Source organism: Lithobates pipiens, unplaced genomic scaffold (assembly GCF_037356315.1).
Source record: "Lithobates pipiens isolate NorthernLeopardFrog02 unplaced genomic scaffold, aLitPip1_a1.2 Scaffold_23, whole genome shotgun sequence".
Lineage (NCBI taxonomy): Eukaryota > Metazoa > Chordata > Amphibia > Anura > Ranidae > Lithobates > Lithobates pipiens.
In genome coordinates, this window is record NW_027507785.1 from 148,841,115 (window position 1) to 148,854,809 (window position 13,695).

Below are 13,695 nucleotides of genomic sequence, written 5' to 3' on the forward strand. Positions count from 1 at the left end.
ACTGAAGGAACGAGGTTTAGGTTTCTATTCAAACCTATTTATGGTACCAAAACCGAATGGAGATGTCGGGCCCATTCTAAATCTAAAAAATCTAAATTGGTTCCTAAAAATTCACTCATTTCAAATGGAGTCGATCAGGCCAGTGGTCTTCATCCTACAAGGTGGAGAACTTCTAGTGTCCGTCGACATCAGGGACGCATATATGCATATCCCTATATTTTCCACTCACCAAAGGTTTCTGCAATTCGAAGTGGAACAGCGACACTTTCAGTCCGCGGCCTTACCCTTCGGGCTAGCCACAGCACCACGGGTATTAACAAAAATACTGGCCCCACCTCTAACCAGGTTGAGGGCACAGGGCATAACAGTGTTGGCGTACCTAGACGATCTATTGTTAATAGACCAGTCAGTGACTCGCTTAAGGCAAAGCATACGCATTACAACCAGTTACCTAGAAAATCTTGGTTGGATCCTCGACCTAGAGAAGTCTTCCTTAAATCCAGTAAGAAGGCTGCATTACTTAGGCCTGATCATAGATGCAGCCCAGAAAAGGGTGTTCTTGCCTCCAGCAATGATCCGCTCCATACAAGAGCTGGTACAGATGGCCAGGTCAAAAGGAAATCCTTCAATTCGCCTTTGCATGAGGTTAAGATGGTAGCTTCATTCGAAGCAGTCCCCTATGTCCAGTTCCATTCAAGACTGTTGCAAAACAGAATCCGCTCTGCTTGGAACAAGACGATCCAAGCTTTGGACTTGCCAATGCGGCTGTCCCCAAGAGTGTCTCAAAGCTTCAGTTGGTTACGAAGCCAGAATTTGCTGAAGGGGAAAGCCTTCAGACCAATAATCTGGAAAGTAGTAACAGATGCCAGCCTCTCAGGCTTGAGAGCGGTACTAGAGGAGACGACTGTCCAGGGACAGTGGTCAAAATTTGAAAGAGCCCTGCCCAACGAAATCATAGAGATTTGGGCAGTGTATCTGCCTCTGAAAACCTGGACCTCCAGGTTAAAGAATTGTCTGGGTTCAATCCGACAATGCCACGGCTGTGGCCTATATCAATCACCCAGGGGGCACCAAGAGTCTCTCAGCTCAGAGAGAGGTGAACCATATACTAACTTGGGCAGAAAAGAATATAACATCCCTATCAGCAGTTTTCATTCCGGGAGTAGAAAATTGGCAGGTGGACTATCTAAGTCACCAGCAGTTCCCAGGGGAATGATCTCTTCACCCCGAAGTGTTTCGGGCTGTTTGTCAAAGATGGGGGACACCGGACGATCTAGCATCCAGATTCAACATGAAGTTGGTCAACTTTGTGTCCAGAACAAGGGATCCACTCGCATATAGAACAGATGCGCTGGTAACCCCGTGGAATCAGTTTTCACTGATTTGCGCTTTTCCCGAGATTCAGTTGCTGCCTCGACGACTTTGCAGGATCAAGTTTGAAAGAAAGACGGTAATTCTGGTAGCACCATAATGGCCCATAAGGTCATGGTACTCAGAGATCGTAAAGATGGCAGTGGAGGGTCCTTGGCCTCTCCCACTAAGGCCAAACCTGCTATTGCAGGGGCCGATATTCCATCCTACTTTACGAACACTAAATTTAACAGCTTGGCTATTGAAACCCACATTCTGAAGAAGCGTGGGCTTTCCTGGTCTGTTATCTCAATTTTAATCAATGTAAGGAAACCAGTTTCAAGAGCTGTATATTAAAGAGCGTGGAAAGCTTCCTGGTCTGAATCCAAGGGTTGGCACCCTCGGAGATATATTATAGGCAGAATCCTAAAAAGGAAAAAAAAAACACAATAAGGGAGCCCCCAAAGCTGCATAACCCATAAGTATACAAAAAAACAGGACATTTCCCCAGGGGTTTTTTAGCAGCAGAGAGTTGGTATGAGAATAATTGATGTAAAGAAAAATCATTTATTTAACAGACAATAGTAATTCCAAATGAACAATAATACATCATCCATATAGGTAGTGCGACAAAAACAAACATGGAACATCACTCATAGCAAAAAAACACTCTATGTACAGGCATGGTTTGCCAATTGTATTTGTAACACATGTATCCACGTGAAAACCCCCGATGCATTTGGGCCCTTGCGATTTCTGGTCTCTTCAGGGAGATTTATATTCTAGGGAAATGTCAAAATATCTAATTAAAGACTTTGGACAATATAAAAAATATATATAGGTATAGTATTTCAAATTGAGCAAAATTATATCTCCATGCATATAGAGGTATAGTTACCAATGGGTGGATGAGGACATGAGGATGAATCGCACAAACCGGCATTGCAGGATTGTAGCTGTCCAGTGATCCCATCGCTGCCACATGTTCCCCCGCGCCCTCTGGGTGGGTGCATAGTCCACTGAGCTTACAGGGGGCCATGTTTTGGGACCCAGAGAGGAGGATGGGGGGTAAAATACCGGCAGATGGACATGCAAAAAAACTTTTTGTAAGTCGTCATTAAATAATGTTGGAGGGAGTATATAGAGGTGCTTGGCAGCTGTAGGTTTATTGTTACTTGGTCATTAATGGATTCATATTATAGAAGAATTAAATTAGTTATGCATAGCATGGCGTAGTTCGTTAGTTATTTTGATTATAAGAGGGATTAGCTGACAGTGAAAAGAAGGTGGGTGAGGGATGGGGTGTGGTGAAGTGAAAGTGCATTATGTGGGGTAGACTGATGATGGGGCAAGAGAGGTGTGAAAGTGAAAACAAAAAAGCTGCTAAAAAAGAAAACTGAAACAACAAAATATTTGAAAGTGTAAAAGTGACAAGTGTGGACAACTAGATGAATGTGGAGGGCCTAAATTAGTGGGGGGGGGGGGGGGGGAATAGGGGGGGATAATTAAATAAGATAGTGAAAGTGAGATGGATCAAGGTGCCAAACACAAGTGATATGACACTGAATGCTGTATGCATAAAGTGAAGGGAGTAGGATATATGGTTATATTACTAAAGAATAATATTGTGTAGGTTAAATAGCAATGTTAGTAAATGAATGGGTGTCACATATGTACAAGGATTACCCAGTCAAAATCATTACAAAAGCTGCACTTACCAAGCACTCAATCAGTTAGTGTATGACAGCACTACCAGGGAACACCGAAGGATCTCCTGGGAGCTGTGGGATTTTAAAGTGTCTGCATGATTTGTCCATTGTCTGCAGGTGTCAGGCCCCACCCAATCCACCCTCCCACAGGTCTACAACACCAAAAGGGCATCGTCCGCATGGTCCCCTCGGCGTTTCGGAAGGCATGAGCCTAAGCCATCGCCTCCGACGCAAAATCGCGACGTCACTGACAGTCCGGTGGCGATCACGGAATCCTTGCCTTTCTACAATTGGGCGTAGAGATAAAGTTGGCCCTAGGTACTATTAAGGGCCAAATCTCAGCCTTATCGGTTTTATTTTAAAGACCGCTTGCTACGCATTCTTTATTCCGGGGTTTTATGCAATGGGTGATGTGCATTAATCCGCCAGTTAAATCACTTTTAACCCCTTGGGACTTGAATTTAGTTTTGTCAGTGTTACAAAAACCGCCATTTGAACTATTACAGCATGTTCCCTTGGTCATTCTGACTAGGAAGCTGATATTTTTGGTTGCTATATCCTCCACAAGCAAGGTTTCAGAATTGGCTGCTCTTTCTTGTAAAGAGCCGTATTTGATTATTCATGAGGACAGAGTGGCGTTTCGCCCTCGTCCAGGCTTTTTGCCAAAAGTGGTTTCAGGCTTTCATCTGAATGAAGATATTGTCCTGCTATCGTTTTTCCCAAAACCACGTTCCAGGGAAGAAAAATCACTGCATTGTCTTGATGTAGTGAGAGCAGTGAAAATCTATTTAAAAAAATCTGCTCAGATTTGTAAGACTGATGTCTTATTTATTCTGCCAGAAGATCCTAAAAAAGGACAGGCAGCGTCGAAAAAGGATTTGGCAAGTTATAATTAGAATTTATGATTTAAGGGTTAAGATTCCCCCTATTCAAGTTAAGGCGCACTCTACCAGAGCGGTTAGTGCTTCTTGGGCAGTGCGTCACCAGGCTTCCTTTGTTTAGATCTGCAAGGCCGCGACTTGGTCTTCAATGCATACATTCACAAAATTTGACCAAGTGGAAGTAAGAAGGAATGAGGATATTGCCTTCTGGCGCGCAGGCAGCAGTATAAGTACTCAAGGTCTGGGGGTGCCCTATGGTTTGTGTCTCCCTCCCCTCAAGTATCATTGCTATGGGATGTCCCACTAAGTAAATACTTAAGGCTCTGTGTCCTATGATGTATGATAAACAAAATAGGATTTTTCTAACAGCTTACCTGTAAAATCCTTTTCTTGGAGTATATCATAGGACACAGAGGTCCCGCCCCTCTTCTTTTATGGGGTTTAAGTATATTGCTTGGCTACAAAAACTGGAAGGAGGAGGGTTATATAGGGGAGTCAACTTCCTGTATTGGGTGTGCCAGTGTCAACACCTGCAAGTAGCTATAACCCAGTAAGTAAATACTTAAGGCTCCTATGATGTACTCCAAGAAAAGGCTTTTACAGGTAAGCTGTTAGAAAAATTAAATTTTTTTCATTTAAGTAAAGGAGTAAATATATTTTCATTTTTAAAAGCTCCTTCTTTTTGTGCCAGGGGCATCAGCCTCCAGGCAGTCACGATGGCTTCCACCATCAGGTTCAATAGGTAATCCTCAGAGTTAACCCTAGGGACAAAAAGAGGTCTTGGGGGAGGAAAACCTACAAGATACTGTAGCCTCCTTATCAGGCGGCACCCCGTTAGCTCAATAGGGGTAATTCTTCTGCAGTTCTCATGGATCTGACAGGAAGATGAATGGGGAACTTCCTCAATAGCTCCAATCTGGAGTTCCAAGAGTTCCCGTCTCCTCGTTTTTTCTCAGATCAAACCTTCCTAAGGATCCAGAGAAAAATAAATCTTTCTCTCCACATGGAATTGATCCAATCAGTAGTCTCCTTCCTACAAGGGGGAGAACTTCTGTCGTGATGCTTATCTCCATGTGCCAATCTTCCCTGCTCACCAGAAATTTCTACGCTTCGAGGTAGAAAATCTTCATTTCCAGTTTGTAGCTCTACCTTTCCAGGCTAGCTACTGCACCTCAAGTGTGTATAAAGATCCTGGCCTCTCCTTTAGCCAGGTTAAGAGCTCAAAGGATAACAATACTAGCCTACTTAGGCGATCTACTCTTGATAGGTCAATCGGTAGCCCGTTTAAATCAAGGTCTGGTTACCGCAGTCAGCTACCTGGAATACTTGGGTTGGACCCACAGCCTAGTAAGATCCTCCTTAAAACCATCAAGGAGATTGCAGTACTTAGGGCTGATCATAGATACAGTCCACTAAAGGGTATTTTTACCTCAGGAAAGAATCCTTAACCACTTGCTTACTGGGCACTTAAACCCCCCGCCTATCCAGGCCAATTTTCAGCGCTGAGGCACTTTTCTTGACAATTGTGCGGTCATGCTACACTGTACCCAAATTAAATTTTTATCATTTTTTTTCCCACAAATAGTGCTTTCTTTTGGTGGTATTTGATCACACCTGTGATTTTTTTATTTTTTGTTAAAATGTAAAAAGACCGGATTTTTTACATTTTTTTTTTATTATTAAATTTTAAAACAGGTAATTTTTGTCCGTCACTGATGTATGCTGATGAGGCGGCACTGATGGGCACCGACAGGTGGCACTGAGGGGCAGTGATGGGCACTGATCGGTTACACTGATAGGCAGCACTTCTAGGTGGCACTGATTGGCACCACTGGTGGGCGTTGATAGGCGGCACTTGTGGGCACTGGCAGGTGGCAATGGCAGGTGGCAAAGATGAGGCATAATTGCCTCTTCCTCTTCGGGACAGATGTCCCTTTCAGATGAGCCAGTGATCAGCTTTTTTTTCTCTCATCCGCTGTCAGTGCGAAGAGAAAAGAAAAATGATCACCGAGTTTTTGTTTTGATCGTGGGATCAGCTGTCATTGGCTGACAGCTGATCACATAGGGGCCAGGACCAGTACCTTACTCAGATTGGTGATCACCGAGGCTGTTCCCTATGCGCAGATCCATTCAAGACTGCTGCAAAACCATATCCTGTCAACTTGGAACAAGAAGATCCAGACTCTGGACTTCCCATTGCATTTATCTGCCAAAGTGCGTCAGAGCCTCAATTGATGGTCCATATCCAAAAATATTCAAAAAGGAAGATCCTTTCTACCAGTTACCTGGAAGTGGTAACGGATGCCAGCCCTTTGGGCTGGGGAGGAGTCCTTGAAGCGTCTGACCAAGGGAAATCTTCCAGATCAGAGATGACCTAGCCCATCAATATTCTAGAGATTCGGGCAGTACGCCTGGCCCTGGGGGCCTGGACACTCAGATTATTGTCCTGTCAGGATCCAGCCTATGGCCACATCACCCTAAAAGTGACTGATCTCGTCTGATCTCAGAGGCTAAGCAGGGTCAGGCCTGGTTAGTACCTGGATGGGAGAATGCCTGGGAATACCAGGTGCCGTAGGCTCTATCCGACAATGCCACAGCTGTGGCTTATATCAATCACCAAGGGAACACGAGAAGTCGTGTGGCCTAGAAAGAGGGGAATTTTTTTCTGTCTTAGGCAGAAAGCAACATTCCTCACCTATCAGCAATTTAATTCCAGGAATGGAGAATTGACAGGCGGCCTACTTGAGTAGCCAACTATTGTTTCCGGGAGAATGGTTCCTTCACCCCGGCATCGTTCTGTCAATATGACAAGAATGGGGAGTTCCGTCCAGGTTCTAAAACAAGATTGACAACTTTGTGTCAAGGACAAGGGATCCGATGGCATAGGAAACAGATGCCTTGGTGTTTTCATGGGATCAGTTTTCACTGATCTATGCTTTCCCTTCTGTTCTGCTTCTGCCTTCTTCACAGGAGCAAGCAAAAAGAGGAGGTGGTGATTCTTGTGGCCCAGGAGATCCTGGTTTGCCGAGATCATAAAGATGGTGGTAGGGGACCCTTGGTCCCTACCACTGTAGCCAGACCTTCTTTAACAAAGTCTGGTATTCCATCCTTTCTTACAAATGCTAAATTTAAAGGTTTGGCTATTGAAACCCACATTCTAAAATAAGACTGTGGGCTGTCAGCTTCAGTAGTTTCTACTTTGGTTATGCTAGGAAGCCTGCCTCCAGTGTCATATACTGAGTCTGCAAGGCGTATGTCTCCTGGTGTTAATCCAGGAGTTGTCACCCAGAAATATGTCATAGATAGGATCCTTGAATTCCTACAGATGGGATTAAAAATGCAGCTGGTCCTGAGTACTATCAAAGGGCAGGTATTGGCCTTATCGCTGTTTTTTCATCGCCCACTTGCTTCTCACTCTCTGGTTCGTAACTTATTCAGGGGGAATCGTGGATTAATCCTCCAGTTAGGTCAACCCTGGATCCTTGGGACTTAAAATTAGTCCTGTCGGCTTTACAAATACAGCCTTTTTTGAGCCAATATGGGATTTTTTTTCCCTTGGTCCTCTTGACAGGGAACATCATTTTCCTGGTTGCCATATCTTCTGCAAGAAGAGTATCAGAGTTGGCTGCTCTTTCTTGTAAAGAGTCATATTTGATTGATGTTTTGCTTGCGTCTATCTAGCAAGGTTACTCTGTGGTATAACAAGGAAGCTGAGACTTCTGCAGTGTGTAAATGTGCCTTTACTATACAAAGATGCTGTACATACAAAACTATTACAATCTGAGGAATACAATACAAGACTGACCAATATCTATTACAAGCAAAATGCCTAGCAAATGAAGCCTATGGTCTATAACAGTACACATACACTTAAAGGTTACTTATCTTCTGTTACTGTATGTTCGTGATCTCCATTGGCAACAATGCTTCTTGGACAACAGGCAAAAAATCTTGTATCATGAGTGGCTTCTGATCTTCAAAGCATGATGATGTGTGTCTAGCTTATGCCTGAATCCCCCTTTTATGTCAGGCTGTTTACCATAGTTACCCAAACAGAAACATGCCTATTTACTGTAGCTGTAGAAACAATGGACTGTTGAAAACTGTCCATTGAATACAACAATGGTATCTACCCATTGTCTACTCAAACCAAGCCCGACAGTGAGCTAACAGTCATTTTTTTCAGTTTGAGAGCTGAAAGAATCTCAAACAATGTCTTGTTTACTGTAGCTATAGAGACAATAGCCTGTTGAAAACTGTCTATTGAATACAACAATGGTATCTACGCACCTATTGTATGAAACCGCATTTGTTTGAGAAATCTACTGAAACCAAAAAACTGACAGTAATCTGACCAACTCACTATTGTAATATTGTCCCATGTATCTTATGTCTGATATAAAAAAAATCATATTTTTAACAAAAGCAACACAATTATTCTTAAGGATAAGGCTGTATTGCGGCCTCATCCTAATTTCCTTCCAAAGGTAGTGTCAGTTTTTTTTTTTTTCATTTAAACCAAGATATTGTTCTGCCTTAATTTTTTTTTTTTTTTTTCTTTCAGAACTTAGTTCTCTGAAATGTCACTACATTCTCTTGATGTGGTGAGAGCGGTCAAGGTGTATTTAAAGGTGACCGCTTAGATGCATAAAAACAGATGTTTTTGTGTGTGTGTTGCCTGACTGTCCTAAAAGAGGACAGGCCGCATCGGAATCTACGATATCTAGGTATATTCGTCAAGTGATTAATCAAGCTTTTGGCTTAAAAGAACTTAATTCCTCCTTTTTCATTGTAAAGCTACTCCACCAGGGCCGTTAGTGCTTCTTGGGCAGTGCTAAGCCTCCATGGCTCAGATCTGCAAGGCTGCAACTTGGTCTTCAATCCATACATTTACCAGATTCTATCAAGTAGATGTAAAGATCATTTGGGTGAAGTGTACTGCAGGCTGCAGTACGAGTCCTCTAGTCTCTTGGTGCCCGACTATTGTTGTGTCTCCCTCCCTTCAGTTAGCATTGCTATGGGACATCCCACATAGTAACTACTATGGATCTGTGTCCTCTGATGTATGAAAAGAAAACAGGATTTTTTTTAAACGGCTTACCTGTAAAATTATTTTCTTTGAAGTACATCAGGGGACACAGAGGTCCCTCCCTTCTTTGGTATGCACCTATATTGCTTTGCTACAAAACTGAGGTACCCCCACCAGTGGGAGGGGTTATATAGGAAGTGCACTTTTTAGTTCAGGTTGTGCCAGTGTCCATCACCTGAAGGTGGCCTATAACCCACATAGTAACTACTATGGCTCTGTGTCCCCTGATGTTCTTTAAAGAAAAGGATTTTACAGGTAAGCTGTTTTAAAAAATCCTGTTTTTTTTTTTTGTCACAAGTGATTGTGCAATTTTTATTTATTTTTTGTCATTTTTCAAAGTTGTCACTAAATGATAAATTGCTCACATGTTCCATGGTTATATGTGGAAATACACCCCAAAATACATTCTGCTGCTTTTCCCGAGTATGGGGATACCTCACGTGTGAGATTTTTTTGGGAACCTAGCCGTGTACAGCAGTGGTCATCAACCCTGTCCTCAGGGCACGCTAACAGGCCAGGTTTTATGTATTACCTTGGGGAGATGCAGGCTAGAATACTGCAATCACTGAGCAGCAAATGATATCACCTGTGACGTTTTTCCATTATCTTGCAAACCTGGCCTGTTAGTGGGCCCTGAGAACAGGGTTGATGACCACTGGTGTACAGGACCCCCAAATCCAATCAGGCTTCAGGCTTTCTAAGGTCTTATCTAAACTGCTTCTGGTAAATGGACATTCAGAGGCATTTGGCTGCTTTTTTTCAGCTGCCCCTGAACTCATCCAATGTTATCTTATGTGTACATGTACACAGGTTTGTTTAACCACTTCAGCCCTGGACCATTTTGCTGGCCAAAGACCAGACCACTTTTTGCGATTCGGCACTGCGTCGCTTTAACTGACAATTGCGCGGTCATGCGACGTGACTCCCAATCAAAATTGACGTCCTTTTTTTCCCCACAAATAGAGCTTTCTGTTGGTGGTATTTGATCACCCCTGCGGTTTTTATTTTTTGTGCTATAAACAAAAATAGAGCGACAATTTTGAAAAAAACGCATTATTGTTTACTTTTTGTTATAATATCCCTCAAAAATATATAAAAAAAAAACATTTTTTTCCCTCAGTTTAGGCCGACAAGTATTATTCTACATATTTTTGGTAACAAAAATCACAATAAGCGATTATTGATTGGTTTGCGCAAAAGTTATAGTGTTTACAAAATAGGGGATAGTTTTATGGCATTTTTATTAATAATTTTTTTTTTTTACTAGTAATGGCGGCGATCAGCGTTTTTTATTGTGATTGCGACATTATGGCGGACACATCGGAAATTTTTGAGACATTTTTATGACCATTGTCATTTATACAGCAATCACTGCTATATAAATGCAGTGATTCCTGTGTAAATGATACTGGCAGTGTAGGGGTTAAGTGTTCCTAGGGGTGTGTTACTAACTGTTGGGGGCTGGGCTTTCATTTAGTGAACACTAATCTCTGCTCCAATCACATGGAGCAGAGATCAGCGTCACTAGTTGCTAGGCAGAACGGGAGATGCTGTTTACAACGGGATCTCTCCATTCAGCCTCCCCGTGAGACGATGATCGCGGGTATGCCCGCGGCGATCGAGTCCGTGGGACCCGCGGCCGGACTCACGGGGGTCCTGACCAGCACATGAGTGCACCGCCGGCGACGCGATCGCAATGGCAGGGCGGCATTAAAGATTGGACGTACCTGTACGCCAATATGCCTGCCCGTGCCATTCTGCCAACGTACATCGGCGTGCGCTGGTCGGGAACTGGTTAATGACGTTTTTAGGCAGTTGCCTTTAGAGGCTTTTCTTTGAAGGCAAAAAAATGAGTTCAGACGGCAACGTTTCTGACATTTCAGACACCAAACGCCGATAAATGTGGTACTGGAGTTTAGCCGCGTTTCGCATTTTTGGCTATTAAAAAAAACGCTGATAAACGCGGCAAAAGGGGCAGTTTTAACGTGGGTTTTCATCGGCCAAGTTAAATCATTCAGGAGAGGTTGTAAAAATGTCAATGTTAATGTGTACATTAAGCCTTAGGGCGTAAAATTATGATTTCCCGTCCTCACTACCTATCACAGTTTCGGAGACCATAATATGACAAGATAGCACTTACCCCCCTCCCCCCCCCCCCCCCCTCCAATGAATGACGCCATTTTGGAAAGAAGGCGCTTCAAGCTATTTGCTTGTGAAATCACCCTTAGAAAGCCTGAAGGCGGTGATTGGTTTTCGGGGTCCTGTATGCGGTTAGACTGCCAAAAAGTCCCACACATGTGGTATCCCCATAATCGGGAGAAGCAGCAGAATGTATTTTGTCATGTAATTTCACATATACCCATACCATGTTTTTACAATATATCATTTAGTGACAACTTTGTAAAAAAAAAAAAAAAACTTGTGATAAAATATTCCAGGGATTTAACCTGATAATATTTTATACTTTGCCACAAGTTTCGAAAAAAATTTTTTTTTTTTTTTTTTTTTTTTTTTTACAATATATCATTTAGTGACAACTTTGTGAAAAAAAAAAAATATATTTTTTTCGAAACTTGTGGCAAAATATAAAATATTCCAGGGACTTAACATGATAATATTTTTTATATTTTATAATGTTTTATATTTTGCCACAAGTTTAGAAAAAATTATTATTATTATTATTTTATTTTATTTTTACAAAGTTGTCACTAAATTATATATTGTAAAAACATGGCATGGGTATATGTGGCATTACACCACAAAATAAATTCTGCTGCTTCTCCTGAGTATGGAGATACCACATGTGTGGGAATTTTTGCAGTCTAACCGCGTACAGGACCCTGAAAACCAAGCACTGCCTTCAGGCTTTCTAAGGGCGTACATTTTTGATTTCACTTCTTACTGCCTATGACAGTTTCGGAGGCCATGCAATGCCCAGATAGCACAACCCCCCCTCAAATGACCCAATTTTTTTTTAAAGTAGACACCACAAGCTATTTGCTGGGAGGCATGTTGAGTATTTTGCAGATCTCTTTTTGTCGCAGTTTTGAAAATTGATAAAAGAAAAAAATATATTATTCTTTTCTTTCTTCATTTTCAAAAATAAATGAGTGCTTCAAAATACTCACAATGCCTCTTGGCAAATGCCTTGTGGTGTCTACTTTCAAAAATAGGGTCATGGGGGGAGAAGCAGCAGAATGTATTTTGGGGTGTAATTACACATATAATCATGCTATGTTTGAGCAATCTATCATTTATTGACAACTTTGTGCAACAAAAAAAAAAGTTTGTAGTTTTCCTGAAACTTGTGGCAAAATATCATATTCCGTGGACACAACATGCCTCTCGGCAAAAAGCTGTCTTTCCAAAATTAGGTAATTTGTGGGGGTTTTGTGCTATCTTGACATTTCAGGGCCTCCAAAACTGTGATATGTAGTGAGGAAGTGAAATCGCCATTTTACGCCCTTAGAAAGCCTGAAGGCGGTGATTGGTTTTTGGGGTCCTGTACATTGCTAGGCTCCCAAAAAAGTCTCCCATATGTGGTATTCCTGTACTCAGGAGAAGCAGCAGAATGTTTTTTGTGGTGTAATTCCACATATACCCATGCAATGTTATTTTACAATATATCATTTAGTGACAACTGTGTAAAAAATAAATAAAAAAAATACTGTATTTATCGGCGTATAACACACACCCCAAGTTTAGGAGGGAATTTTAAGGAAAAAACTTTTAGGAGGGAAGTTTAAGGAAAAAAAACTTACATTTAAATGCCCATCAATGAAGCCTTGTCAGTGTCATTTGCAGCCTTGTCCATCAATGCACCCTTGCCAGTATCATATGCAGCTTTGTCATGCAGCCTTGTCCATCATTTCAGCCTTGTCCCCTTGTCAGTGTCATTTTCAGATTTTATTTTTAAAAATGGTGCAGCCGAGATGCCCTGTGTATCTCAGCGGCGCTCGGTAGTTCTTGGCCGCCTTCGGCCGTTCTCATTGTCTTTCCGCTGTTCTCGTTGGCTTTTGGCACCCGCGATTTCCCCCTGATTTTAAGGGGGAAAAAGTGCGTGTTATACGCCGATAAATACGGTAATACATTTTTTTTGAGACTTGTGACAAAGTATAAAATATTCCATGGACTCAACATGCCTATCAGCAAATAGTTTGGGGTGTCTAATTCCAAAAAGGGGTCATGGGAGGGGGGATATTGAACTGTCCTGGCATTTTATGCATAACATTTAGAAGCTTATGTCACACATCACCCACTCTTCTAACCACTTGAAGACAAAGCCCTTTCTGACTCTTTTGGTTTATATGAAAATATATATATATATATATATATATATATATATATTTTTGCAAGAAAATTACCTCAAACTCCAAAACATTATTTATATTTATTTTCTTACATCAGGGGACACAGAGCCATAGTACTTACTATGTGGATTATAGGGCCATTGATAGGTGATGGACACTGGCACTCCCTAAGGCAAGAAGTGTACTCCCTATGTAACCCGTCCCACTCCTGGGAGTCCTCAGTTTTTTCGCCAGTGTCTAAGGTGTTGGTCACGAGTAAAGATGTGCTGTGCTGAGCTCCACTTGAAGCAATCCTTGCTGGGGCTAGCCATGCTAACCGGATCCGTTCAGATGTCCTTTCATGGGCTAAAGGAATG

General features: G+C 42.1%; 1 protein-coding gene and 1 pseudogene across 10 annotated transcripts in view; both read left to right on the plus strand.

Annotated features, from left to right (window-relative positions):
* The window catches only part of NOL8 (nucleolar protein 8), an 828,826-nt gene that overhangs the window by 634,023 nt on the left and 181,108 nt on the right, over positions 1 to 13,695 (plus strand). The window lies entirely within an intron of this gene.
* LOC143928719 (5S ribosomal RNA) lies at positions 6,400 to 6,518 on the plus strand (annotated as a pseudogene).